This window comes from Typopeltis vanoorti, chromosome 11, assembly GCF_054136105.1.
Source record: "Typopeltis vanoorti isolate ZY-2024b chromosome 11, IOZ_Tvanoo_1.0, whole genome shotgun sequence".
NCBI classification, from domain to species: Eukaryota; Metazoa; Arthropoda; class Arachnida; order Uropygi; family Thelyphonidae; genus Typopeltis; species Typopeltis vanoorti.
In genome coordinates, this window is record NC_143559.1 from 12,368,960 (window position 1) to 12,395,662 (window position 26,703).

At 36.1% G+C, this 26,703-nt stretch overlaps 1 protein-coding gene across 1 annotated transcript in view; it reads left to right on the top strand.

The window, feature by feature from the left end:
- LOC150101306 (uncharacterized) overlaps positions 1 to 26,703 on the top strand; it is a 230,171-nt gene that overhangs the window by 92,966 nt on the left and 110,502 nt on the right. The gene's annotated exons all lie outside the window — the stretch shown is intronic.

The window sequence follows — 26,703 nt, forward strand, 5'->3', positions numbered from 1 at the left end:
ACTTTTGTTTTCTCTATAATGTTTGTTGGAGATAAACTGAAAGTGCTGATTAAAAGATATATTTGTGATGATATTTGAGCTGGAGAAATATTTCAGGATGATGCCTAACTAAATAAATTGGTGTAACACACACACACACACACACACACACACACACACACACACACACACACACACACACATATATATATATATATATATATATAGATGACTGTTCTTCATCCTGCAAAAGCAGCTTAACAGAAGAACAGATATAATTATCTGTTCTTCTGTTTTTCATATGATGATGATGGTAATATAATTACCATCATCATCATATATATATATATATATCTTTGATTACCATCATCATCATCAATCAACCTCTATGTCTGATAATTTCATATTTATGCAGAGGCAAATTTATGCGGAGACAAATTTTTTCAATATATTTCAGGTCTCCTCCAATATGCTGCTGTTTCAAATATGGCTATGAGGTCATGAGGCTATAGGCATATATGGCTATCACGCCTGTTAATTATATCTGTTCTTCTGTTAAGCTGCTTTTGCAGGATGAAGAACAGTCACCTCTACATGAGACTAGCTAACTCAGCTTCAAATGAAAAGTCCTTATAAAGGTTCTTCGCATCTTAGGTGGAATTTAAATCTACATCTTTCCAAAAATCCAATTAGAAGAGTGATGAACATAAAGAAATTCACAGACATTGCTCATTTGGATTAATATTCATAGTCTGATGGTTAAAGAGCAGAAACGCTATCCACATGGTCAGCCAGGATGGCAGGCAATTCATAAATTTATATACATGATATTATAATGGAACATAAAACCATTTCCATTCGTATGCAAAGAGAAATACAGGAACAGATTAAATAATAAGTAAAAAAAAAATGAGAATTCACTTTCGCTTATTTCATAATATAATTTTGGAAACTCCTAAATACAAAAAATTCAACCAATTAATTTGAATTTCAACTAGTTATTTCCATTTATATTCTAAATATATTTAAATAAGCATTACAAAATAGTTTTCCATACGAAAAAATAATAGATTAATACATAAAAATAAATCAAGAGATCAGGAATTTTCCACTGTGGTGTCTAACACCACAAGATGTTTTTATGTGAGTTCATCCAGGAAAGGTTGCAAACTTATAGTATATATTTGTATTATGAGAGGGTTAAGGGTTATATAATCCGGGAAAATCCTGCTGTGGAGACTAAACATGAAGCGTTTCAAGCAACTGCAGGTTTCCAGTAAGAAAAATGGTTAGTGTGCATATCTACTAGAATTTGTGTAATACCTGTCCAATAATGAAGTCATAAAAGAAATGTATATATGTAAAATATTGTATGTCAAATAACGAAATTTCATATTCAATGATAACTTAATAGCTTTTACTTCAACAATACTTTGTGATATGAAAAGTCAATATTTTACTGTACTTGACAATAAGTAATTCCATGATGTCTATGGGCAGTGAAGAGTAGTAAACAAAGGGAAGATTTAAAGAGACAAGTCCCAGTTCGTGAAACATGTTGGAAAGTAATGAATGACAAAACTCCAAATTAAAGGTTATCAAGCATCTTTGCACTGTGAGTATAATCCACAAATATATCATGAACTTCATCTGTAATGAATCTTATCTTGCCTCTGAACTGAAAGGCAACCCCCTTTCAACAAAAGTCTCTTTAATTCTTCCCTTTCCCTAACAGATTTACAAATATTTTAAGATGTTTTCTTCTGAACTGGAATGTTGTATAATATCAATAATAGCTTCATTTACTGCTATGTGGTCTATTAAAAATAAACTCATTTTCAGGAAAATTAAAAAATTTTAATTTAGTTCAAATATATTCATAATAATTCACTTAAATTAATATAGTAGAAAGAACCTGAAAGTTTAAGCTGAAATTGCTTTTGCAAATTTCTTATTAATGTTAGAAAGCAATTCTTTTTTCAGCCACTTACTATCAGGATCTGTGCTGCTGCATTTCTTATAGGATATCTCTGTAACAGTTCAAAAATGAAACGTCGACAGGAATAAAATGATCACGATGTCAAAAAATTAATGTTAAAATGAAACCAAATGAAATAATAACAACAAAAAATAATAATAAACCTCTTACAATGTAGAAATAAATATCAAATGTTGTGTTTATTTATCTAAATTTAAAATGCAACAGTTGATCTTGGCTAATGCTTGGGAAGTGATGATTTGGCCTTGAGGCATCATTAATTTCTTGGCTGAGTTCATGAGACTGGCCAGGCTGAGTTATTTAAACAGTCCTGCCATCTCAATTCAGCATTAGTGAGAACGTGTTAAATCACGAATGATTAATGACTAGCAATCATGGGCGTTATATTACCAATATTGGCATTATAAACAGCTGGTAACCATGATTGAAAATAAGCAAAAAAACAAGAATAGCTGCTGGGATCAAGCAAAAGTGGGGACAACAAAGGAAGTGCTCTCTAAGCATTTAGAAAATACAGATAACAATTATTTTTTAAAAACTAAACAAAAGTGAAAAATAGAGTGTAATCTCTTCCTGTGCTACACCATTTCAAACAATACATATTATTCATGTTCACTCTAAACTTTAATTATTAGAAGGATGTACATACATTTAATTTAATGTATGAAACAGTGAAAATTTACCACTTAGAGTACTGAAGTTTTTTTTTTTTTAAAATGACCAATGTGTTCAAATCATTTATATTATGATATTGTAATTTGTATGGATGGATAAGAATTATTTGTATAGTTCCTATTACAATCATTAAAGCTATGAGTCATAAACTGCAATGTTTCAGAACCAGCATACATTTTCAATGATATATTAAAATAGCAAATGTTAAGTGATTTATTGTCACCCTGAGATATCCATGTTTCAATTTCATTTTTATTTTATTTTCTCTAGTATGTAATTTATAAACATGACTGGTTAAAAGACCACAATGGCTATAAATTTGTTTTCTTCATAATAAACAGTACCAGTTTTGATTGAGAACTACTTCTGTTTGCTCTTTTTTGTTGCTTTTTTATTTTTATTAAAGTATTGTTATCAGCCTTTACAAATAGAACACAATGGACAGTAATTTTTTGAAGAAACAAAAACTCCAAGGAGTCCTTAGACTCATCGAGGGAGCCCCTAAACAACTATTCAACATCCACACAGTATCTATCATACTTTCCCTTAAACTCATTCACAGTCATGGCACCCACAACAGACTCTGGCAACTTATTCCACTCATTCACCACTCTCCAAGTAAAAAATCTAGTTCTAACACCCTTGCTAACCACACTCTTGCTCAGTTTCCATGGATGGCCCCTAGTCCTCCCAATACCAGTCCTTTCTGAAAAATATCCTCTGAATTAATCTTATAGAAACCCTTCAGTAATTTGAATGTCTCAATCATATCACCCCTTTCCCGCCTATCAACCAATTTCTGCAACCCATGAATCTTCAACCTGTTTTCATAAGGTTCATTCCATAGACCTTCTATCATCTTGGTCACTCGCCTCTGGATCCTCTCCACCTCCTCCCCATCAAGAAGAAACCCTGGCGCCCAGATCTGGGCACAGTAGTCAAGATTGGGTCTTATCAACGCACGATACAGAGGAACAATAACTTGCTTGTTTCTGCTTGTCAAAGTATTCTTCAGTAACCAAGTGATTTGATGAGCTGATTTAGCCACTTTTGCAATGTGCCCCCTAAACTTCAACTCCCTATCCACCAATACTCCCAAATCCCTGGCCTCGTCAATCTCCTGGAGTACAGTTCCACCAATGTGGTATACTGCTGCTAATATTTTCACCACAAAATGCATAACTTTACACTTCGCCACATTAAATTGACATCCATTCTCCTTAGCCCAGTCCTCCAATCTATCCAAATCATCCTGCAAAATTTTGACATCATGTGCATTCACTATTGCTCTACCCAACTTTGCATCATCAGCAAACAAATGAACAGTTCCTCTCAGATCCTTTCCTATATCGTTAATGAACAAATTTTATAGTAGTGGTCCAAGAACAGAACCGTGTGGCACACCACTAGTCACAGGTCGTCTTTTGGACTCTGTCCCTGAATAAACTGCTCTCTGATATCTCTCCATCAACCACCCTCCTATCCATCTCACCAACCCTATATCCATCCCCATATGCTGCAGTTTACTGATTAGAATTCCATGTATTATCCTGTCAAAGGCCTTAGCAAGATCCAGCAGTATCACTGTATACCCATTACCTTTATCCAGTTTAGCTGTCGATGTGTTATAAAACGTAAGAAAGTTAGTGATGCATGATCTACCCTTCATAAAACGATGCTGCCCTCCATACAGTATCCCATTTTCATCTATCCATTCCTGTATTTTTTTCTTGACTACTTTCTCCAAAACTTTGACAACGACTCCTGATATGCTGATACGGTCGGTAATTTGCAACAGCAGTCTTGGAACTTTATGCAGTGGAACTATTTTCCCCTCTGTCCACTCCCTCGGGACTAACCCAGACCCGAGACTCAAATTAAACAAAATGGTCAAGGGCACTGACAATTCTTTGGCCGCTTCACGTAAGACCTGAGCTGGTATACCATCCAGTCCCACAGATGTATTCACATTAAGGTTTGTAATATACTATTCACCTCCATTTCATTTACCTTAATTCCTGTATACCGTATAAGCTATTGGTTCCTTCATTCCTGCAATATCACCACCTGGATGATATACACTTGCAAAGTGCTCGCTCAGTAAGTCCACTATATCAACTGATTCAGTTACCTCCCTACCATAATTAAATTTTGTTTGTGTTTATAAATAATAACAATGCTTACAACATTATATAAATGCAATACAACATGTTAAAGGTTACAGCTTATGTTTTGACATTGATTGAATAGTTAATAATTGGAATTGTTCGATTAACGCTTTAGATTACGAAACAAATGCACTGCGATCTAACGCCGATATTTGTTTGCGTTTGTCATCGCAAATATGAAACGTGAGATATGAAACGTTTATTATTGGTGCATGTGCCTGGTGAACTATTTTTTGTAAATCTTATTTTATTTTGTTAAAATAACATATAATTATTTGTTTATTAGATACAAGGCTGAATTATGACGAGTGTCACTGTTGAAAATATGAAAACACTTATGTTTTTTCAATTATCGTTACACGAAACAAATGCACTGCGATCTAACGCCGATATTCGTTTGCACTTGTCATTGCTATTGATACGAAACTTTTATTATAGGTGTTTGTTCGTGGTGAGGATGAAATATTTTTGATAAAGCAATTTTCTGAATATGTAAATTTATTTATTAATCAATTCGTTACTGATTAGGGAAAGAAAAGTTTTTTTTTTTTTTTTTTTGTAAATGTACCCCCACTCTAAAAATTTTCACTGGCCGCCACTGGATAATCATTTTTGTCATCATCCGGGTTGGCCGAGTGGATAGCGTCTCTCTCTCTCTCTCTCTCTCTCTCTCATGAATATCCGTGAATATCTTTAGATGGCACGTAGGTTATTTTCTTCGTTCGTTGCCTGCTTGCGCTGTTGTTGAGAGATGGATTTTATACAAAGAGTGGCGCCAATATTTTCACAATACCGTCTTAGTTGCTATTATGATTGGTCTCTATTAGTCCTTAAGAAGACCTCTAACTTACTCCATTACTGGCCACTGGTGTACCACTGCCATTGAGATATGTTGGTGACCATTCCTGATTTCCTCCAGCGGTGATACCTTGATACGATGATGTTCCCGGCTGGACATCATCGTATCAAGAAGCTCTCTCTCTCTCTCTCTAACATTACTAAATTATTGTTGCCATTTGCTTTTAAGAATTCAGCTGTCGAACCATTAAAATGACTTTACGACATGCAGCAATATTCAGATATAGACCACTGCATAGATGTAGCTTGCGTTTCTTATGGAATCTGTCCTGTGGATGTGAGGAACTTTATCACGTTACCTATTTTCTGAACCTACTGTGCAGTGAAGTTTGTTTTTCTGTTCATTGGCATAAAGTGTCCATGTGGGATAAAGTGTCTATTGGCATAAAGTGTCTTTATAACCAATCATTTCATGATTGTTTATAAAAAATGATTTAGTATGTTTCAGTATGTTCAAATGATCATCGCAGTCTTTTGCATGGTTGGCGTGTGAAGTTTTCAATATATTCCACTTTTTCCTATTTCACAGTGTACTCTTCAGGGCTTCTTTTATATCAGCTCTAGAATACAGCTCACTGTATTAAGTTGAAGCACGGTTATATACAGGTATACTCTTACATGTTCTAAACATTTCAGTCATTCCTGCAAACGACCAGTCTTAAATTTAATATTCAAAATTCGTTTTGTCGATTTGAAAAATCATACATCACATCTCAGAAGAGGATTAGTTATCCTGAATTACAGCAGCATATATTCACACCAAATGCCAATTAAAAAGATAAGCATGAATCTGGAATGTGAAGCGGTTTTGAGTTTCTTTTCCCGATGTATTTAATTAAAAATATTTTATGCTCATGCATTAGAGAAGTTAAGATGATCTATTCCTTTAACATTGTATTTTTACGCACCTGATTACGTGAAATCCAGTGATATATATTTGAAGAGTTACGGTACAACGACGTCACTGTTAAAGCGTAAATATCGCAAGGAATCTTGGAAGATTCCTTTCGATATTTACTTTTTACATGCTTTCAGTTTAAAAAAATGGCTCGCATGACTACTGAGTTCCTTACACACAGAAAAAATGAAAATAAAGTTGTTTTTTTCCTAGCTAAAATTATTGGAGGCATTGATTGCATTATGATCGAGACAACTTAGGTATAAATCTAATTGCAGCTATTCTTCGTCAGTTTTTATAGAAGAAAAACTCTGAATGGTAACTCGTCTTCGGTTGAAAAAAACTCTCATCATAGTTTCCCGCATCCTACATGGGATTCAGATTCACATCTTTTCCCTTGAAGGGAAAATGTTGCATCGCCCTTCCGCTGTGGTTATTTCAGATTGCAATGAAAAAAAAAAAAAAAACTGTATCATGAAAATGTAGCTCCAGTGAATACAAAACTGTGTTATAGGGGATTAGCTTAAAGTTCAAAAAGTGTGTTATTATTTTTAATATCAACATATTTAAGGTATGAAATGTCAGCAATGGAAAAAAATTCGGATTCCGGCATCTTCATTTTTGCTGCATATCTTGTCTTTTCTTGACAAATAGCAGTAATTAAGAAAGAAAGAAAGAAAGACATTTGAACAGAATTCAGTGTTTGGTTGCATTATTCACGTATATTGTTCATTATAATATACAGTATATATAGGTAAAACATAGTATTTTGTTTAAAAGCACCGTGGATGAATGAAAAGAATATATAGAATCTTGCTGAAATATCTTGGAAGATTTCTTTCAATATTTGCGCTTTTATAATAATAATCATAATTATTGCGAGGTGGCTGTTTTGAGTTTCCTTTGAAGAAATTTCAAATATCAATTCACTGAATTTTTGGTCATTATGAATTAGCGAACGGTTCAAGCACTGGTCTAAAGGTGAGATTTTGTATACACGTTATACTTACCTGAAAGATTTCGTACAAATGCTGCAGAGTGACTTAGTCCCTTTCAAGACTGTCTGCTTGTTTGTCTGTCATCCCAGTCCTGTGAACGCAGGAATAGCGTCGTGTGAAACGTGAAATAACCCCAGGCAATGCTATTAAAACACTTAATTTCGTGGTGGCGACTGTGGTCAGCAGTTTAATGCTTGAACTAGTACAGAAATAATGTAAGCACGGTAATTTTACTAGACACGATTAACCATCAAATTAAAACCCTTAATATCGCCTAGTAGTATAGTCACGAGCTTCACAGAGTGCATTAGATGTAATTTTCCGGCTATTATTTCTAGCATCGCAAACGTCTGCATTTCAACAATATTCTCTTACACGGAATTCACAAGGTAGGCTATTTTTAGAGTCATTATGTGTAATTATTATCTGTAAAGTACTAATCAACAATATTACATTCATTATTTCTGTTAAAGATTTAAATAAACACATCGCCCTCAAGATGAATAGAGAATTTTGGCCCCTACTCACTTACCTTCGTATACTTTCAATAAAAATTAAATGAAGAAGGGAAGGATCGTCATTTCCCACCGTCGCTGTCACAGAAACTCTCTTCCTTGATAACTGCAGAATTGATTTCTCAATTGACAAAGTGCTTCAGAAATCAGGTTGATGGCCATGTGCTAGACCAGCAGCGCGCAATCTTTTCAATTACATGCCCCCCCCCCCCCCTATAGATTTCTGTATTTGTTAGTGTATCCTTTAAAGAGATGCATCATCAGAAGCTAACTGCATATTTCAAGGTCAGTCGGGATATGGAAGAAGGTCAGTTTAGGAGTACTGCGAACAAATTTAACCGGAAGTTCTTCCTCGTATCTTTTAATGAAAAGTGAGCAAGTATTCCTCTCATATTTGGAATATATATGCATACACTGGTGTCCAAAAGCTAAAGACGAATAAAAATTTTACTTGTATATAAAAACATTATTATTATTAGACACCTCCAGGGAGTCCAAAGACTCGTTGAGGGAGGGCACCTGCTCTACAATTCTGTCTCCGCCACTCAATCCACCAACTAACCGCAACTACACCAACGTCATCTACCGTCGCCCACCACCACTAGTATTTCCAAGGACAATCACAAACATCCATGCCCACGGCGGGATTCCAACCCGCAGCCTTTTGGCTGGCGAACGGATACGCTAACCACTCGGCCATCCAGGCTGACTCAGGTGAAATTTATAACAGAAATGTGTTATAAATTTCGATGTTTTAGGCAAAAGTTACAAATTTCCTAAGAACGTAGTTAAGGAATTAATGTACAGGGCTTCCAGGAAACTATACGGAGAGATATTTCAGTATGGAATATATCCACCGCAAACTGCGATTGAGCTCTCACAACGTCGTACCATGCTTAGCACCAAGTGATTCAGGAGTTCTTGAGCGAAATTTGCTCACCCCCTCCTTCAGAGCAAGGTTAAAACCTTGTTTGTTTTCTGTAAGGAAATTTCGAACAGCAAAGCGACTCCCAGTTGCGTCCCCAACGTGTCTATGGAGTTGAGATCTGAGGAGTGTGATGGCCACTCGATTCGATTAATATCCTCGGCCTTCAGAAGTATCTCCATTGCTTGAGTACGATGGTGTTGCATTGCCATCCATAAAAATGAATTCTTCGCCTACAGCACCACGGAACAATCCAATATTACTTTGAAGAACTTCGTTGCAATATCGTTCACCAGTCATAGTCCTTTTCTCCAGCACTTGTAGCTCAGTGCGTCCATTAAACATAATGCCTCCACACATTACTCCAGCACCGCCATATCTATCCATTTCAAGAACATTCTCTGGACAGTAAGCAGTACCACTTTCACGGCAGATGAAGTGTCTTCTAGAATTGAAGTAAAAAACTAAAACGACTCTCATCCACAGATGTAAAGAGTACATTATCCAATTGGTGTGCTGTCCAATTTTTATGGATACAGCACCACTGAAAACGTGCTTTACAATGAGCTGTGGATAAAGGGACTCAGACTACAGGTCTTCGAATGTACAGGTCTACTTGTCACAGTTTGTCGAAATATCCGCGTACCTATACCCTATGCTTGAATGGAGCCGACTTGCAAGCTGACCGTGGTGCGTTCATTACGTTTTGCTGTTATAACCAAAAATCTCTCTTCATGCTCCGTGGAAGAGCGAGGGTGACCTCTTAGCGGATGTCTGAAACACATTGCATTGGCTTGAGACGCTGCCCAGAGCCTGGATAGATACAACGCTATGTGAGATTCCAAACTCTGTAGCAATATCAGTAATTCTGCGGCGTTCTTTACGTTTTTCAATAATTCTTTCCAGAGAATCATTCAAAGACATGATCTAGAAGCATTACTAAATATTCAAGTTTGCAACTTTATTCCTTCATGAAAAGAACTTCAAACACAATTCGCTTAGCACAGCCTTTTGCCTTTCATCCTGTTGTGTGCTACAACGTGACCCCTTTGCGCGCGATTCGAAAATTTGCATGTATACCCGCTTTCTATTCGAAATCGTCAGTTATACAAATTGGTGTAAGCTGTTTCGTCAGAATTTGCGACTGTAATCTACAGAAATAGTATTTTTCCTTAGGTATTGGACACTAGTGTGTATATATATACACCGTGTGATTATAAAATAACGTCAAGTGTTCAGAGACCTCTAGCGAGTAATGTATTGGACGAAACACATCAATGTTCGGTAGACGTACATAGTGGAACATGTGGATTCGATTTAACGAAAAAAAAATAGTACCAAAAGTTGCCAACAGGGGAAATTTTGGCGTTGCCAAATTAATTTTAGTAGGTGTGACTAATGAATGACTAAATGGCAATTGAAAGACAGCACACATCAATTTCATGACGTTTATTGTTAATTACAAATGACGTTCAATATGACCACCATTCTGATGTTCCAGGAACTGCATACTGTGCACGACATTTTCCACAGTGGCTCGCAACATATCGGAATTGATTTGTCTCACGGGTAACGTTATTCGATCTTTCAAATTGGAATATTGGGTACATGTCCTTGATACACAATGCTTTTAGGAAATCCCACAGCCAAAAGTCACAAGATTGAGATCAGGCGATCTCGGTGGCCATGGCTTGGGAAATGCACGACTAATGATTCTTCTGTCAGAGAAATGTTGTCGCAAAGAACGCTGTACCTGAAGTCCGATGTGGGGTGGTGGTGCACCATCCTGCATGAAGATGGTCGAATCGAGACATCCTCTTTGCTGCAGTTGTGGAACCACAAAGTTCTGTAGCATATTGGCATACCTGTTAGCATTTACGGAACAGGTCACTGGTCCATTTTGGCGATTTTCCTCGTAAAAGTATGGACCGATGATAAAAGATGCCGTAAATCCGCACCACACTGTGACTTTGGGTGAGTGGATAGGCATCTGCAGACACACGTGCGGATTAGTTGCAGTCCAAATGCGACAGTTGCGTGTGTTAATATCGCTGTTCAAATAAAAATGCGTTTCGTCACTCCATAAAATCTGCCAAGGCCATGCATCATCCACTTCCATGCGCGCTAAGAATCTCAAAGATAAGTCGATTCGTGTGGTCGCATCACCAGTGCGCAAATCTTGAACATGACTGATTTTATAGGGTTAAAACTTCAACATCTGATGGAGGATTCCACACCGTTGTGTATGCGATATCCGTTTGCCGGGATATTGCTCGTGCACTGCTGGTACCCTGCACACTCGTCATCTCCTGTTCCACAATAGCAGTTGCAACTTGTTCAACTTGGTGATTGATTGGTTTGCGTCCCCTGCCTACCTGCACTGATAGAGTTCCAGTAGTTTCAAATCGCCGAATCAGTTTTCGTAAGTTTGTTACGCTAATCGGTCCTTTTCGTAAATTTTTCATACGCCGAAAATCACGAAGACAAGCACTGGCATTATTGTTCCGCTGATAATAGAGTTTGACTAACAAAGCATTCACGTAAGGTAAGAGGCATCGAAAAGCAGTTCGTCTACGAATGATAAGAAATCTCACAGGCTTTCCTTTTATTGCATGATCGTTCACAAGAAATGCGATAATGCAAATTAATGCATTTTACTCGGTAAAGAGCGCCAAAATTTCCCCTTTTGGCAACTTTGGTACTTTTTTTATTTAAATCGAATCCCCATGTTCCACTGTGTACGTCTACCGAATATTGGTATGTTTCGTCCAATACATTACTCGCTAGAGGGCTCTGAACACTTGACTTTATTTTATAATCACCCGGTATATGAAAACCAGGTTTATTCCTAACAGTTTGTATGTAGCCCACACAGCAATGTGCCAGACAAATAATACAAAATATGGTAATACATTAAGTTCGGTCTGCTTATAACTTCTTAAATTTCTTTTCATAGATGAAAAAAAAGTCCATTCGAGACTATCAATAATTCCCAAATCAAAACCACAAACGTTTCAAAGAGTGAAATCTAAGAAATCTAAATTTTACGCAGCAAAATGTTTCTGAGTGTTCGTTTGCGTGTGCTTGGGCGTAATATCAGTGTGTGTGTGTGTGTGTGTGTGTGTGTGTGTGTGTGTGTGTGTGTGTGTGTGTGTGTGTGTGTGTGTGTGCGCGCGCGCGCGCGCGCGCGCGCGTGCTCGAGAGAGAGAGAGAGAGAGAGAGAGAGAGAGAGCGTGTAATATCTGTGTGTTATCTTTAAAATTATTTATCTCGGAAACACGGTAGTAATATAAGACGAATATTTCACACCAACTAGAAATATTAATTTCGAACAATATGCATTTTATTCCGTTTAAGAATAAGACCTGATGCTGGAATAAATAAGCATAACATCTTTAATTTTGTATCCAACGAGCTATTGTAAATATAATGTTTTGTTATACGGGTAACTCGATTGAGTCCGAAGACTCATCGCGTGACCCAAACTATCCATACAATATCTATGGTACCTCTGCTTTCTGCTTGAACTCCTAACAGACGAAACACTCATCGCTGACTCTGGTAACCCATTCGACGAATTCACCACTCTCACAAACAAACAAAACAAAAAACTGTTCGCAATTTAAATGTTTCTTTCCCCCCTCTTTTCCTCCTTTCCATCAGTCAAAATTTGCATCTCGCAAACCCTCAATCTGTCATCACAGCCTTAGAGTCCCCTGTATTCAGCGGAACTATTTCCCTCCTTCCTTTCCCTTGGGGCTTTACTAGTGCTGAGTCTTAAGTTAAACAGCTTAGTCAGAGCCATTACCTTTTGCACATTCTCTTAATACACCAGGTGATATCCCATCCAGTCCCACGGTGGTATTTGAATTGAGATTCAGCCATATCCTAAGAACTTCTGTTTCATCAACTTCGACCTTCATATCAGTTCTGTCACATCAGAATTTTCTTAATTGGATGAGAGACCTTTGAAAGTAGTCACTCAGTTACTCCTCTATTTCATCTGGTTCTGTCACCTCGCTACCATCAGCACCGGCTAAACGCATCCTTCGATAGCCATTCTTCCTTTTACTTGTCACAGAGCAGAACTCTCTGGGATTTCGCTTGGCCTTCATGGCTAAGTTTTCACAATCTGATTTAGCCTTCTTTACATGCTGCCTCAGCATGGTAAGGAAGGCAAAATCAGATTACCATTCTTAGTAATATGATGCTTGGTAATGAAGTCACTTGTATATTTTCAGCTATTTACACACCTGGAGATCTAAGGTAAAAAATGTCAGGCTTTCAGCATAGTCAATAATTCTGAAACCATGCCATTAGATAAATCATCACCTGCTTACTCTGTTACTGTAATCTGACCTTTTAAGTCAATGAAACAGTGCGAGCCTCTCCTGATCATCAAGAATACCGATTATTTGACTGCGGGTAGCTATTTCTATTTAAGTGATTGAAGGTGTATGAAAGGAGTAAAAGCATCGTTCCGATTTTTTAAGTGGCGCCATCTGTTGCGATCATTTTGATATTATGAACTATTTATGAAATGCCCACTGACATGCCAGTTCTTTAATTTTTTGTTTGTGTATGCAGTTATGCATATTTCTCTTACTTACTGACGCTCGCCGCCTTTCATCATTGTTTATGATTTTTTTTTTTTTTCATTTTTCACTTTCCTGTCTACCTACCTTCCTTCACTTACATCAGTATGGAAATATAATGCATAATAATATAAATAGCATTCTTATTTCACAAAATTTACATTTTTTTAAAATTTAATAATTAATTTAATTATACATTGTAGACGCCTATTTCGTCATTTTATGTTTTAGTGAAGAAAAATATTTCTGGACTAAGCAGCATTCTGATAAATAGTAACACATCTATAATTACAATTGAATTATTACACCTGATCCGTATTTGTCAACAAGCTGAAACTGAAAAGAGAGAGAGAGAGAGTAACTTTTATTTTAATTTATTTATTTATTTTTAAATCGAAAGAATATTTGCGCGATGAACTATATTCGAATACAGGATTTCCCATAAGAACATATAATATATATAGATATATATATATGTAGAAAGTATTTTACCTTGGGTATAATAAATGTTAAAGATACCAAGCAATTTTAAATCTGGTTTTACTCCATTTCCCAAGTAAGCAAACAGACAAACAAGTCAAGTTTGCGCCTACACGTATTGGCAGTCTAGCTGACCCTCAAAGTAGTGCAAGTCAAGGCAACTCATGGTAAAAGTAGAATAAACTCTGATCACTATTCTTAATATTTACCCTTAATGCACAGCCCATCTCCTTGAGGGGATGTATGATACTATGTATTAAAGGCAAGGGGACACTACCCAGACCGGTTTCGACCTTTATTGAGGTCATCAGTGGGAGCCAGGCTAGAAATACCAAGATTTTAGTAATACAGAGCTTATAAGTATTTTACCACTACAAGTTACCATAAGGTGTTTTCACCTTATTAAATAAAAATCTCTGGATGAGATATAAATGTAGAAAGTATTTTACCTTGGGTATAATAAATCTATATATCATCATCATCATGCATATCAAGGATTTAGGCCTAGCATGGCCTGTTCTGGCCTTAGAAGTCATTGTTGAATCGTTTAAGAGGACGTCCTGGTTTTCCTTTTCCTAATGCCTTGTATTTTAAGGCTTGTTTTGGTAATCTTTCTGTTTTCATTCTTTGAACGTGTTCCATCCATTTATGTTTATATTTTTTAATTTTTTCTATTACTGGTTCTTGGTTTAATTCTTTCATAATTTCTTCATTTCTTTTGTGATCAAATAGGGTATACTTTGCAGTTTTTCTCATAAACTTCATTTCTGCTGTTGTTAATCTTTGTTTGTCTTTTTGTTTTATTGTCCAGATTTCACTTCCATACATTAAGACTGGTAGGGTTAATGTATTGTATACTTTTAGTCTGGTTTATTTTTGAACTAGGTTTGGTTTAAATATAGAGTTAATTACACCTGTTATTTTTAAATATTTTGCAATTTTTACATTTATATCTTTTTCATTTTCATAAGTGATCGTACATCCTAAGTAGTTAAATGAATTCACCTGTTCTAAGATCTTATTATCTATTACTATTTTAGTTCATTTAACTACCTAGGATGTACGATCACTTATGAAAATTCTTGCTGGATCTTGTCCTTTAAAGGCCATAGTTTTTGATTTTTCTGTTGATATTATCATACCATAATCTTTGGATATCTCATTTAGATCTAAAATAGCTTTCTGTAGTTTATCTTCAGAATTTGTAATTATTATTTGGTCGTCGGCAAAGAGGAGAGTGTTTAAGTTTACTGTAGGAGAAAGTTTAATTCCTTGATGTAAATTTTTATTCCATTTTATTATTATTTCATTTAAATACATATTAAAAAGAGTTGCTGAGACTGGACATCCCTGTAATACCTCTTGGTTTATCTCTCTCGTATATGATAGCTCCTGATTTAATCTTATTTGTATTTGATTATTTTCATATATACTTGTGATAGCTTTTAGGATATTATTTGGTATTTGTCTTTCTTTTAATATGTTAAATAATATGTTTCTTTTAACTTTGTCAAATGCTTTTTCAAAGTCAATAAATGCAATATGTGTTTCTGAATTGTATTCTCTTCTTTTCTCTATTATTAATTTTAGGCAAAAGGCCGGGTCTATACATGATCGTCCTTTTCTAAATCCATTCTGTACTTCTAAAATAAAGTTTTTGGAATATTTCATTAGTTTGCTATTTAAGATTCTGCTATATATTTTGTAACAGAAATTTAGTATACTGATACCCCTATAGTTTTTAGGGTCATCTCTATTACCATTTTTAAAGATAGGAATCACAATTTCTTTTTTCCATTCTATTGTGGGGATACCATTTGAGTAAATTTTATTTAAATATAATAAGAGTCTTTCTTTGAATCTAGTTCCTGCATATTTATATAGTTCTGAACCTAGTTTATCTTCTCCAGGTGATTTTCCGTTTCTTGTTTCTTTCAGGCTGATTTCTAATTCTTCTTTAGTTATTTCCTTTTCATTTTCATTAATTGTTTGCCAGTTGTCTTTTTTAAAATATTTGTCTGTCCACAATTCTGTGTAGTAATTTAGAAATTCTTCTAATTTCAATTCAGTGTTTAATTTTATGTTTTCTTTGGTATCTGCATTTATGTGTTTCGAAATCTTATATACTTTGGGTCTTATTTTATATAAATCATGTTCTAAATTAGAAACAAATTTGTTCCATGATTCTCTGTCTTTTTCTGACTTCTCTTTTAGGTATGGCTCTTATTCTTTTATATTCTATTTTATCTTCTAATCTTTTACTGCTTAACCATTTGTGATAGGCTTCATTTTCTTTTTGATTATTTCTTTCATTGTATCATCCCAGATCTTCAGTTTTTTCCTTTTATTGAATTTTTTGGTCTTTCCTAAGCTTTCATTTGCTGCTGCATTTAGTATCATTTTTATATTAAGCCATTCTATTTCTATTTCTTCATTTTGTTTTATTTTGTCTAGATATTGGTTAATTCTTTGTTCATATAGCCATTGTACATTTGTGTCATTCAATAGTCTAGTTTTATAAACAAATGTTTCAATTTTTCTTTCTGTTGTTACTTGTAGCCATTTAGGTGGTAATCTTAATTTTATTTTAAAAAGGAAGTGGTCACTGCTTATTTCATATCCTCTGTGAACTCTAACATCTAGTAAAAATTTTGATGTTTTTTCATTTAATATGAAGTAATCTAATATTGATTTCCATCCTCTTGCTTGCTGCCCAAGCAAACAAAAGGATGGAAATCAATGTATGTTTATGTATGTCTTTATGTTTATAGTATATTTATGTATGTCTTTATGTTTATAGAAGGAATTCGTTATTTTTAGGTTATTATAAACTACAAAGTCAATCAATTTTTTACCATTCCTTTTAGAGTATGTTCTCCATGTATTCCTATATTATTATTAATTTTCGTGTTTCCAATTCTTGCATTTAAGTCTCCTGCTAAAATTACGTAATCATTTTTATTTATTTTATTATATATGTTTTGTAGCTGATTATAAAAATCAATATTATCCTGTTCTCTTCCATCTTCTAGGGCATATAAACCAATTATTGTTAAATAGCCTCTATCTATTTATATATATATATATATACAGGGTGGCCATAAAATAACTTTCCCTCTTTGGAGGCATCTGTAGCTAAAATAATAAACGGATTGAGACCACATTTTATATTGAGACTTTTGAAAGCATGAGGAGATGATTTCCGAGAGAAAAAAATTAGTACCAAAAGTCGCCGATAGGGGAAATTTCGGCGCTGGAGGAGCCGAAAACAAGCCGATAATTACATTAAAGGCAGATAAAATGGAATAATAACATTTCGACAGTGTAAGCGACAGCCGCGTCACTCATTCCAGTTGGATATGTGGCGCGTTACAATGATAATAAGAATGATACTAATTAAACTAAAATAACAACTTGCGAGACACACAGAAATTAATGTATTGATTGAACTCGCAGGAAATAATGTCTTATTCATCAGAATCAGGGTCCCCTGGACCACATACACGATTTTCAGTGTGCTGACCTTTCTTGTGTACAACAAATTGCATCCGGTGTGCGACATGCTCTACAGCTGAGCGTAAGGAGTCGGATTGCATGTTCATAACAGCCAGTTTTATGTTCTCTTTCAAGACATACATGCAAGTTGGGAACGCCACCAACATACACAACGGATTTCAAATACACCCCCAGCCAAAAGTCACATGGAGTGATGTCTGGGGATCGAGGCGGCCATGCCGTCGGAAACAACTGACTGATAACCCTCTCATTACTGAAATGCTGGCATAAATGGCGCTGTACTGAATGTTCAATGTGTGGCTGTGCTTCATCCTGCATAAAAATTACGGATTCCAACATTGTCACAAAGGAGTTAGAGATGATAAAGGTTACATGAAAACAGGAGAAAAAGATATCCTTGAAGTATGGAGTAATTACTTCGAAAAATTGCTAAATGAAACAAGCAGTGATAACACAGTGGTAAAAAACACACAACAAGCATGCAGTCAGGAATACATAGCCATACATGAAGTAGAAAAAGCCAACAAAGGCTTGAAATGTGGAAAGGCAGCAGGAGTAGATGATATTCGACCAGAAATAGTTAAGTATGGTGGTATAAAAGTCTTACAGTGGCTGCACTGCATAGTTCAGAAGGCGTGGACTGAGGGACGAATTCCCGATGATTGGAGTAGAGCTCTAATAGTACCCATATATAAAAAGGGAAATAAAACTGAATGTGAGAATTACAGAGGTATTTCCCTACTGAGTGTTCCTGGCAAGATCTATGCAAGCATACTTGAGAAACGGTTGAGAAGAATTGTGGAAGAAAAGCTTGGTGAAGAACAAGCTGGATTCAGGCCAAATAGAGGCTGTCAGGATCAGATCTTCACTTTACGACAAATAGTTGAGAAAGCATGGGAATATAACAAAGATCTGTATTTAAGTTTTGTCGATCTGGAAAAGGCATATGACAAGGTGCCAAGAGAGAAGCTATTCAATACGCTGCAGTTATATGGTGTCGATGGGGCATCATATCAAGCAATACTTAGTCTTTATTTGAGTTGTAAGTCAGCAGTTAGAATTGAAGGAAGTACAGGAAGATGGTTTAATGTTAAATCTGGTGTGAGACAAGGATGTACATTATCCCCTCTGTTATTCATTATCTACATGGATTACGTTTTGAAGGAAAGTGGTATTAAACATGCTATCAGAATTGGAGATGTTAATGTATGCGCTTTGCTTTATGCGGACGATGTTATACTTCTAAATAAATCCGCTACAAGTTTGCAAGAGTCCCTGACTAAATTGAATAACTGTTGTAATAGATATGGTATGAAGGTGAGCATTAAAAAGTCAAAGACAATGAAAATAGGTGGAATTGTTGAAAATGTCAACTGCATTGTGAATGGAGAACCTATAGAACAAGTAAAATATTTCAGTTACTTAGGCACGATTTTTATTGAAGATGGTAAGTTTAATATGGAAATAGACAACAGAATCAACAAGGCTGGTAATGGTAGGAAGTCAACTGAATAAATTTATGTGGAATAAGTGAGAGAAATTAGTCGAACCCACTAAAAAATCAACCTATAGTGTATGGATAGTTGGTTGCGAAAGGAGAAACTTGTTTACATTTGATTTAAAAAACTGTATATTATTACTTAAATATAAAGAGCCAACAGGCTTCATTTCGGCGATATAAACATTATTTAAATTAAGAGGATATTAAATCCCACATTGTTTTAAAATCGAATAATAAACTCAAAAATTGGAATCAGAGAGTTTCATGCCGAATATAGTAAACTATAAAAGTATCGGCGATTACAGCGTGAGCTAATGCAAGTAGTCCTAGTACGTAGTACAATCTCAGGCAACTCGCAGCAAAGGTGGTAAAGTTCTGATCGCTATTCTTGGTATTTTCCATAATGTAAAAACGCATTTCCTTGGAAATGTATGCTGTTATTACATTATGGTGGGAGTTCACTACCCAGACCGGTTTCAGCCTTTTTTGCTGCGCGTTGCCCGAGATTGTACTACGTACTAGGACTACTTGCATTAGCTCACGCTGTAATCGCCGATACTTTTATAGTTTACTATATTCGGCATGAAACTCTCTGATTCCAATCTTTGAGTTTCTTATTCGGTTTTAAAACAATGTGGGATTTAATATCCTCTTAATTTAAATAACTGTATATTGTATTCCTTGGGAAACACATCAAGGGGAAGACTGTTCCACAATACAACAGTAGGAAGGATGGAGGTGAGGAGGAAAAGAAATAGTCTATGTTCAGTACACCCACAGAACACAGAACATAGTTTATGTTCTGTGGGTGTATTGTGAAGCGATACTGGGCAGCCGTCGCAGCGGGCTTAGTTCTGTGTGTGTGTGGGGGGGGGGGGGGATTATTGATGCTATTTCAGATGAACGTTTGCCGTGAAAATATTTATAGAATACACATACTGCAGAAACCAAACGCGTGTGCGAAAGTGGGAGGAGTGAGTTGGTAAGAGAGAGATGGGTCACTTAATCTTATTGCTCTCCTTTGTTGAATCAAGCATTTCGAGGAAGCTGTTAAGGGTGCCAACTCCAAATGTGAGAATGGTATTTCAATTGGTTTGCAGTGGAACTCATTATAATAGCAAAATTAGGCGAAACAAAATGATTTATGATTATCTGTAATGATGTCCTTACTTTGGATTTATGCGCTCTACACATAATTTTGTTTCGTCTAATTTTGCTACTAATGTTTCAAATGAAATCAGATTTGAAATGACCGACACATTTCAAGAAAGATTCGCTGCATCAAAATTTAATTTGGTATTTAAAATCTCAGCTAGTGAGGAATTCTTAGTATAGAAGCATTTTACCATTGAGCCACCGTGTTCATATATTTTAGTGTACGTCCTGCATGCCAGTTTTTATCATTTCTACACTGCCAGAACAGAGTTATTGCATATATAATTTCTAAACAATATCCGCATTTCCGATTGAAATGGCTCAAATTTTCCATATACACTGTAGTGTTTCCATTAGTAACATATTTGGTAAAGTAATATATGCTTCATTATGAATAGGTCAATGGTAGGATGTTGTAATACAAATATTCTCTTTGAAATACAGGAGATGAAGGTTGAGTGACGGATTAAGAGATACTTTAGTGTACCGAAAAACTAGTTGCATTATCTAATTACTAATTACTGATTTTTTTCATCGTTTGAATAAACGGACGGATAAGAAGCAATGTTTTAATGACGATAGTAGGTTCTTTCTTGGGGCATGCGTTCCACAAGCGTAGGATAGCGATCAATGGGAAGTTTGGACTATTCTTCATGTAGGCATGTAATGAAGTCCTGGACTATTCTGGGACGGACTTCCCTTGACTTTACCTAACGCTCAAGTTCATCTTACAGATCTTCAGTTGGGTCGAGATCATGCTCTGTAGAGTCCAATCACGTCTGGTGACGTTCATGTCTACAAACCACGCAGTTACAGTAGCAGCAATCTTATGACACGGTGCATTGTCTTGCTAAAAGAGACAATGGTTTGTTCCATAGAAACGCCACAAAGTAGGAAGCATTACATTGTCCAGAATGTTCAGATACTTCTCGGAGTTCAGTGTTCCTGGCACCATAAACAGATATCCGAGGTCAAACGAGGAAAAACAGGACCATACCATCGCAACAACATTTCGAATTTCATTGTTGGCGTTACGCACTTTGGTAAGAGACATTCACCACACCCGTCCATCTGCTTGGTAAAGGGTGTAGCGTGATTCGCCACTCCATAACCCAGCTTTCTAAGCTTCCACATCCCACTGTACACGCTTTTTGCAACACTGAAGACGACGCTATATGTTGTTTCGAATAATGTGGGGCTTGCGTGTTGCAGTCCTACCATGAAAACCCATGTTGTGAGCCTCGGTTCTGAATGTTTTTGTGCAGATTCATGTTCCAGTCGATGCGTCCCACGTGTTGGCCGACGAATGGCGAATTGTACATATTATCCTTCGTAGCACCGTATGGTTACGTTTGGTGAGTGTAGTTGGTCGTCCACTGCAGATAACACTTGCAGTTGACTCCCTGCGCTTCCATCTCAGTATGATATCAGTGATTGTTCACCTGGAATAGCACAGTTTATCAACACCTTGTCGAACAGATAGTCCTGTAAACTGGCATCCTATCACAACGCCTTTTTCAAACTCCGTCAGTTAACTTCTCGCAGCCATTTCACCCCGATACAGTTGCACTGACTTCTGAGCATCATATTCCTCCAATTTATATCGGCTACAAACACTTTACTCGTCACATAGCACGATGCATCTTGCCCAAGGGGAAAATGCCCGTTGACTTCTTTCTAAGCAGTGTATATAGCTATATCTAATACTACGGACGGTTGTCCGGGTTTTTTTGATCATATAGTATGAGTCACAGTCATATTATATATTCTTATCTAGTGAGGACGGATTGACTCACACTCACCATATATTATCTTTTGGTGGATTGAGAGCAGTTCATTCGCAAGAGTAATGCAGTTTTTACTAATCTAAGTAAGCTTTGTACAATCTGGTTCATGGTGTTTCAAATTAAAATACTCTATTCAGAACCGTGCAGGTGAGAGAGAGAGAGAGAGAATTACCAGTAGTATTTCACCCCAAACTTGGTAGGTACCCTAAACAGATCATGGGAAGAGATTTTGGCACGTAAAAAACCACGTAAGCCTTAAAGCCGTATAAAGTTAGAAGCGAAACTGACTGCATAATTATTTGAATAACTCGCGCGATAGGTCTCACTTTACCTGAACGCGCCTTGCTTGTGAAGTGTTTTTGGAATTGGGGAAATGCTGCAGCAGTAGCAGCACTTTGCGAGAACAGACGCCTAAGACTTTGCGAAAAGGCCCAGTGATACCAAATGCAGTGCTATGCATGGTTCGTTGATTTGAAATGAGAGGCAGTTTGACAATCCAATCAGAAAGCGGGTGTAAATCTGAAATTCTGCAAATGACTGAAGATGTTGCAACTGCAGTTGCTGATCAGTCAAATGAGAATGCCTAAGGTTCATGCAGTGCATGTGCCGTAGCAATACAATTACATTGCTATGCACAACACTATGAACTTTGCGCATTGCAGTACTACCCGTATAACCCCAGCCACAGCCCATAGTTGCAAATGGGAGATGCTAAGAAACATTTGCGTTGACATTTACGACACGCATGGAGATGGATGAGGATTGGAACGTCCTGTGGAGTAATGAAACGCATTGTTATGTTTGTGGAACTGTAATCTCAAAACTGCCGCATCTGGGCTAGAGAGAATCTTCGTGCATTTCAACAAGTTCTCTTACATTCGCGAAAGGTCACAGTATGGATGGGATTTACGGTCAAGTTCGTTACCTGGTCGTTTTTCTTCGAAGAAATTCATCGAACCCGACCTATGATCTTCACGGTCACGGCTGCTCGTCATCGGGATTATGTTGAACAGTTTCATCATTCCACAACTACAGTAAAGAGTCTGCCTGAACACAACAGTGTTAATGCAAGATGGAGCACCTTCCCACATAAGACATGAAGTTCAACGGTTATCGCGTCAACATTTAACACCGGACAGAACAATCGGTCGTTTATTTTCTGTGAAATGGTCACCGCTTTCACCAGATTTTAACCCTTTTGGCTTTGGGGGTACCTCAAAAGCATGGTGTATCAGGGCAAAGATGCTATATGTGGGTATCAGCTATTGGTTGAGCACAAAGGCCAGCACATTGAACGTCACCTCCATTGATCATACAAATCTCCTTGATAGCTCCTTACAGCATGTCAGCCCCGTGTAGTGTTTTTTGTTTGCCATATTATGAAATGAGCGAAATGAACATCATCGAATAACTTAGTTTGTCATTGACTCGGAATCATTTCATAATCACATACCATCCGGTTCATTCACATTAATATAATTTTCTCCCGCTCACAGCGCCATAGTGCCCCCGTCGGTTATTTTTGAATTTAATATTATTATTTTATTCACATAATTGATACACAGTCAAAACAAGAAATCGTTTAAATAACAATTTGACTCCCAACAATTTTACCCAAGAATCTAAGAATAGTCCGTCAGGTAGCGTCGTAAAATATGGACTGTTCCAAGTAATGCTGTTTTTTGTAGGTCATATGGGGTCACTTCGTTGATGTTTAATTACCGTAAATAGTTGGATAGCTTCTTTGAAGTCGCACTAAGTGCACCAATAACTATTGGGATGACTTTGGTGTGTTTAAGCCACAGCCTGCCAACTTCGATTGCCACACCTCGATATTTAGTAACTTTTTTGAGTTCTTTGTTATTAATGTTGCTATCAATAGGTACTGCGATATCAATAATCCAAACCTGTCGATGTTCGATAATTGTGATGTCAGGTCTATTGTGTTCCAAATGCTGATCAGTTTGTATTCTAAAGTCCCAGACAATTTTAGCTGTTTCGTTTTCCAATACTATCTCTATTTTATGCTACCACCAGTTATCAAAAGTAGGAAAGCCATATTTTTTGCATACATGAAAATGAATTATTTTGGCCACTTGATCATGGCGGTATTTATAGTCAATTTCAGCTATCTTGCTGCAGCATTGATTAGATGTTCTACAGTCTCATCTTTCTGATCGCTTAATCTGCATTTGCTGTTATTATTGATGTTCAAATTTTTGTTTTCATTGAATTAGTTTGTAATGCCTGTTCTTGAGCTGCTAGAATAAATCCTTCTGTTTCTTTTTTTTTTAATATATCCATATTGTAGCCATTGCCACGAATAATAATAATAATTATTATTATTTATTATTGTCGTCAAAATCTCTTCCTCATGATCTGGTCAGGGTATTTCGTCTACTGGTTCTATCTAAAGATCTCTCTGAATAGGGGTACTTTAATTTGAAACACCAGCTATATGCTTGTTACTTACTACGCAACTTACATAACTTTTTACGAATAATTAATTTATGCCGATGTTTATCATCAGAAATGTTTTTGCACATGCATTTTTACTGCGTTGTTCAACTTTTTTAAAAATTGGTTTTCATGTGTATATGAGATGTTATTTATTTGCATAACTATTTATTTATTTTTACCATGTGTACTATTGAGCCCTTTGTAATGGCGCAGCCGCAGTATGACCTAGCTTTCCTTGTACCAAAAAACCCAACCAACCAACCAACCAAATCTCTCTCTCTCTGTCTCTCTCAGATAATCACATCAACTAAACTAGCACCTATCCCATCAAGGAAGGAGAGCTTTTGAAATAAATATCAATAAAAATAAAATCCTTCGACCGATTTTTCTTTTCAAAGGGTAGTAGGTAGCAGTCTTTTATTCCCTAACTTTGGCGGAATCAGTAGGTATTTCGGTCTCCACTTCTCTCTCCATCGCCGAAATTTAGTGAAATCCCGCAGCATGCTAATACAAACCATGACGTGTAATGTCAGGAGACGTTTTTTTGCTAAATGAGATTTTTCATTTTAAGTAGTATTTATTTGTATACGTTTGTTCTACTGCTGTTTTTGCTATGTTGCGGGATTAAAAATCCAGTTTCCTTCCGACTTGCTTCCATAAAACACAACGAACTCTGAAATCGGCTGGAAATTAAAAAAAAAAAAAAATTAAAGTTCCTTTAATCGGTGACCAGAATCGAGTCTGTAAGTCTTTCCTTTGCTGACTTTGCGTCATGAATGAAAGTTTCTACGAAGCTAGAATACTATTATTATTTTTTTTTTATTTCTCATGTGGCATCTAGCTTTTATGTTACGTTAAAGCTTAAAAAAAAAAAAAAAAAACGAAGAACGAAACGAAACGTTTTATAGTGTGGAAATTTGCAACAAACTTTCAGTGAACCCGGAACTTTTAGCTGATCAAGTGTATACTTGACACACCTTACTACCCCGCTGTTTAGGCTCAACTATTATTATTCTTCGTGACACCTCCAAGGAGTCCGAAGACTCATCGCGATTTACTCAGAACATGTCTTTCTTTTGGGCAGCTTATTTTCAGCTGCTGTAACCGGGGTTGGCATTATGGTTTTTTTTCTCCTGTTATTTCTATAAATTCTCGCTGGAATAAATAAAAATATTATTGACATTATTATTATTATTATTGCTAACTTGTGTTAACAACAATAATAATGTCACTAAATTACAATAAAAAATTAGAATAAGGTCAGTACATTATCTCTTGTCACAGGAAGGAATTGAACTTTAGTTTCTTTCTAGATATGTGAGACATAACGAAACCGCTCGGTCACTTCTTGAATGTCATTATATGGCTTGAAAAGGTTTCATATTTGGTACTTTTTGTAAGAGGATTTCTGAGCTGACTCATTATGTGCTAATGATGCTGTGGGTTTCGTTGGGCTTTTCACGGGCGATTTATTTGTGTAAAGCAGGAATAATGCAAGTTCGACATATCGGCGAACTTTTAATTATAAACATTATAATCAAGTTATTTGATGACGCTTGAAAATGCAGTTACTTTCCTGAAGAGCCTGTTACCATTCATTTAAAATTTAGGGCGCTTCGCCTATAGATTTCTCCTTTTATTTTCTTGTCCTACTTTGTTTAGTTAAGACCACTGCACCTTCCTTTAGTTATTGAGCATGCATTTATGAGATAAACCTATATCAGTAAATGTCAGTATATGACTCTATAAATCAGTAACACACACACACACACACACACACACACACACACACACACACACACACACACACACACACACACACACACACACACACACACACACACACACACACACACACACATCCGTCTGAAATATTACATAAATCTAATTGCAAACACCTAAGAATAAATATGAAAATGTAATTATCATTCTATATTTGGACCAGTTACGCTTCACCCAAAAACATTGGAATGTTACCAATAAAATATGAAGATGCAGTAAAAACAATTATTTTGATAACATTTAGCGTTGGAGGATTCTCTGACTCTAAGGAAACTTTATATGGTGAAATGTGGAATGGCAGATTACTTGATTGATAACTCCTGCAGCTCACTTGTCATGTGTATCTGTTTCGGATATACACTGCTTACATATTCTGAAATATATTTGCATCTAGTAGATAAAAATTTAGTCT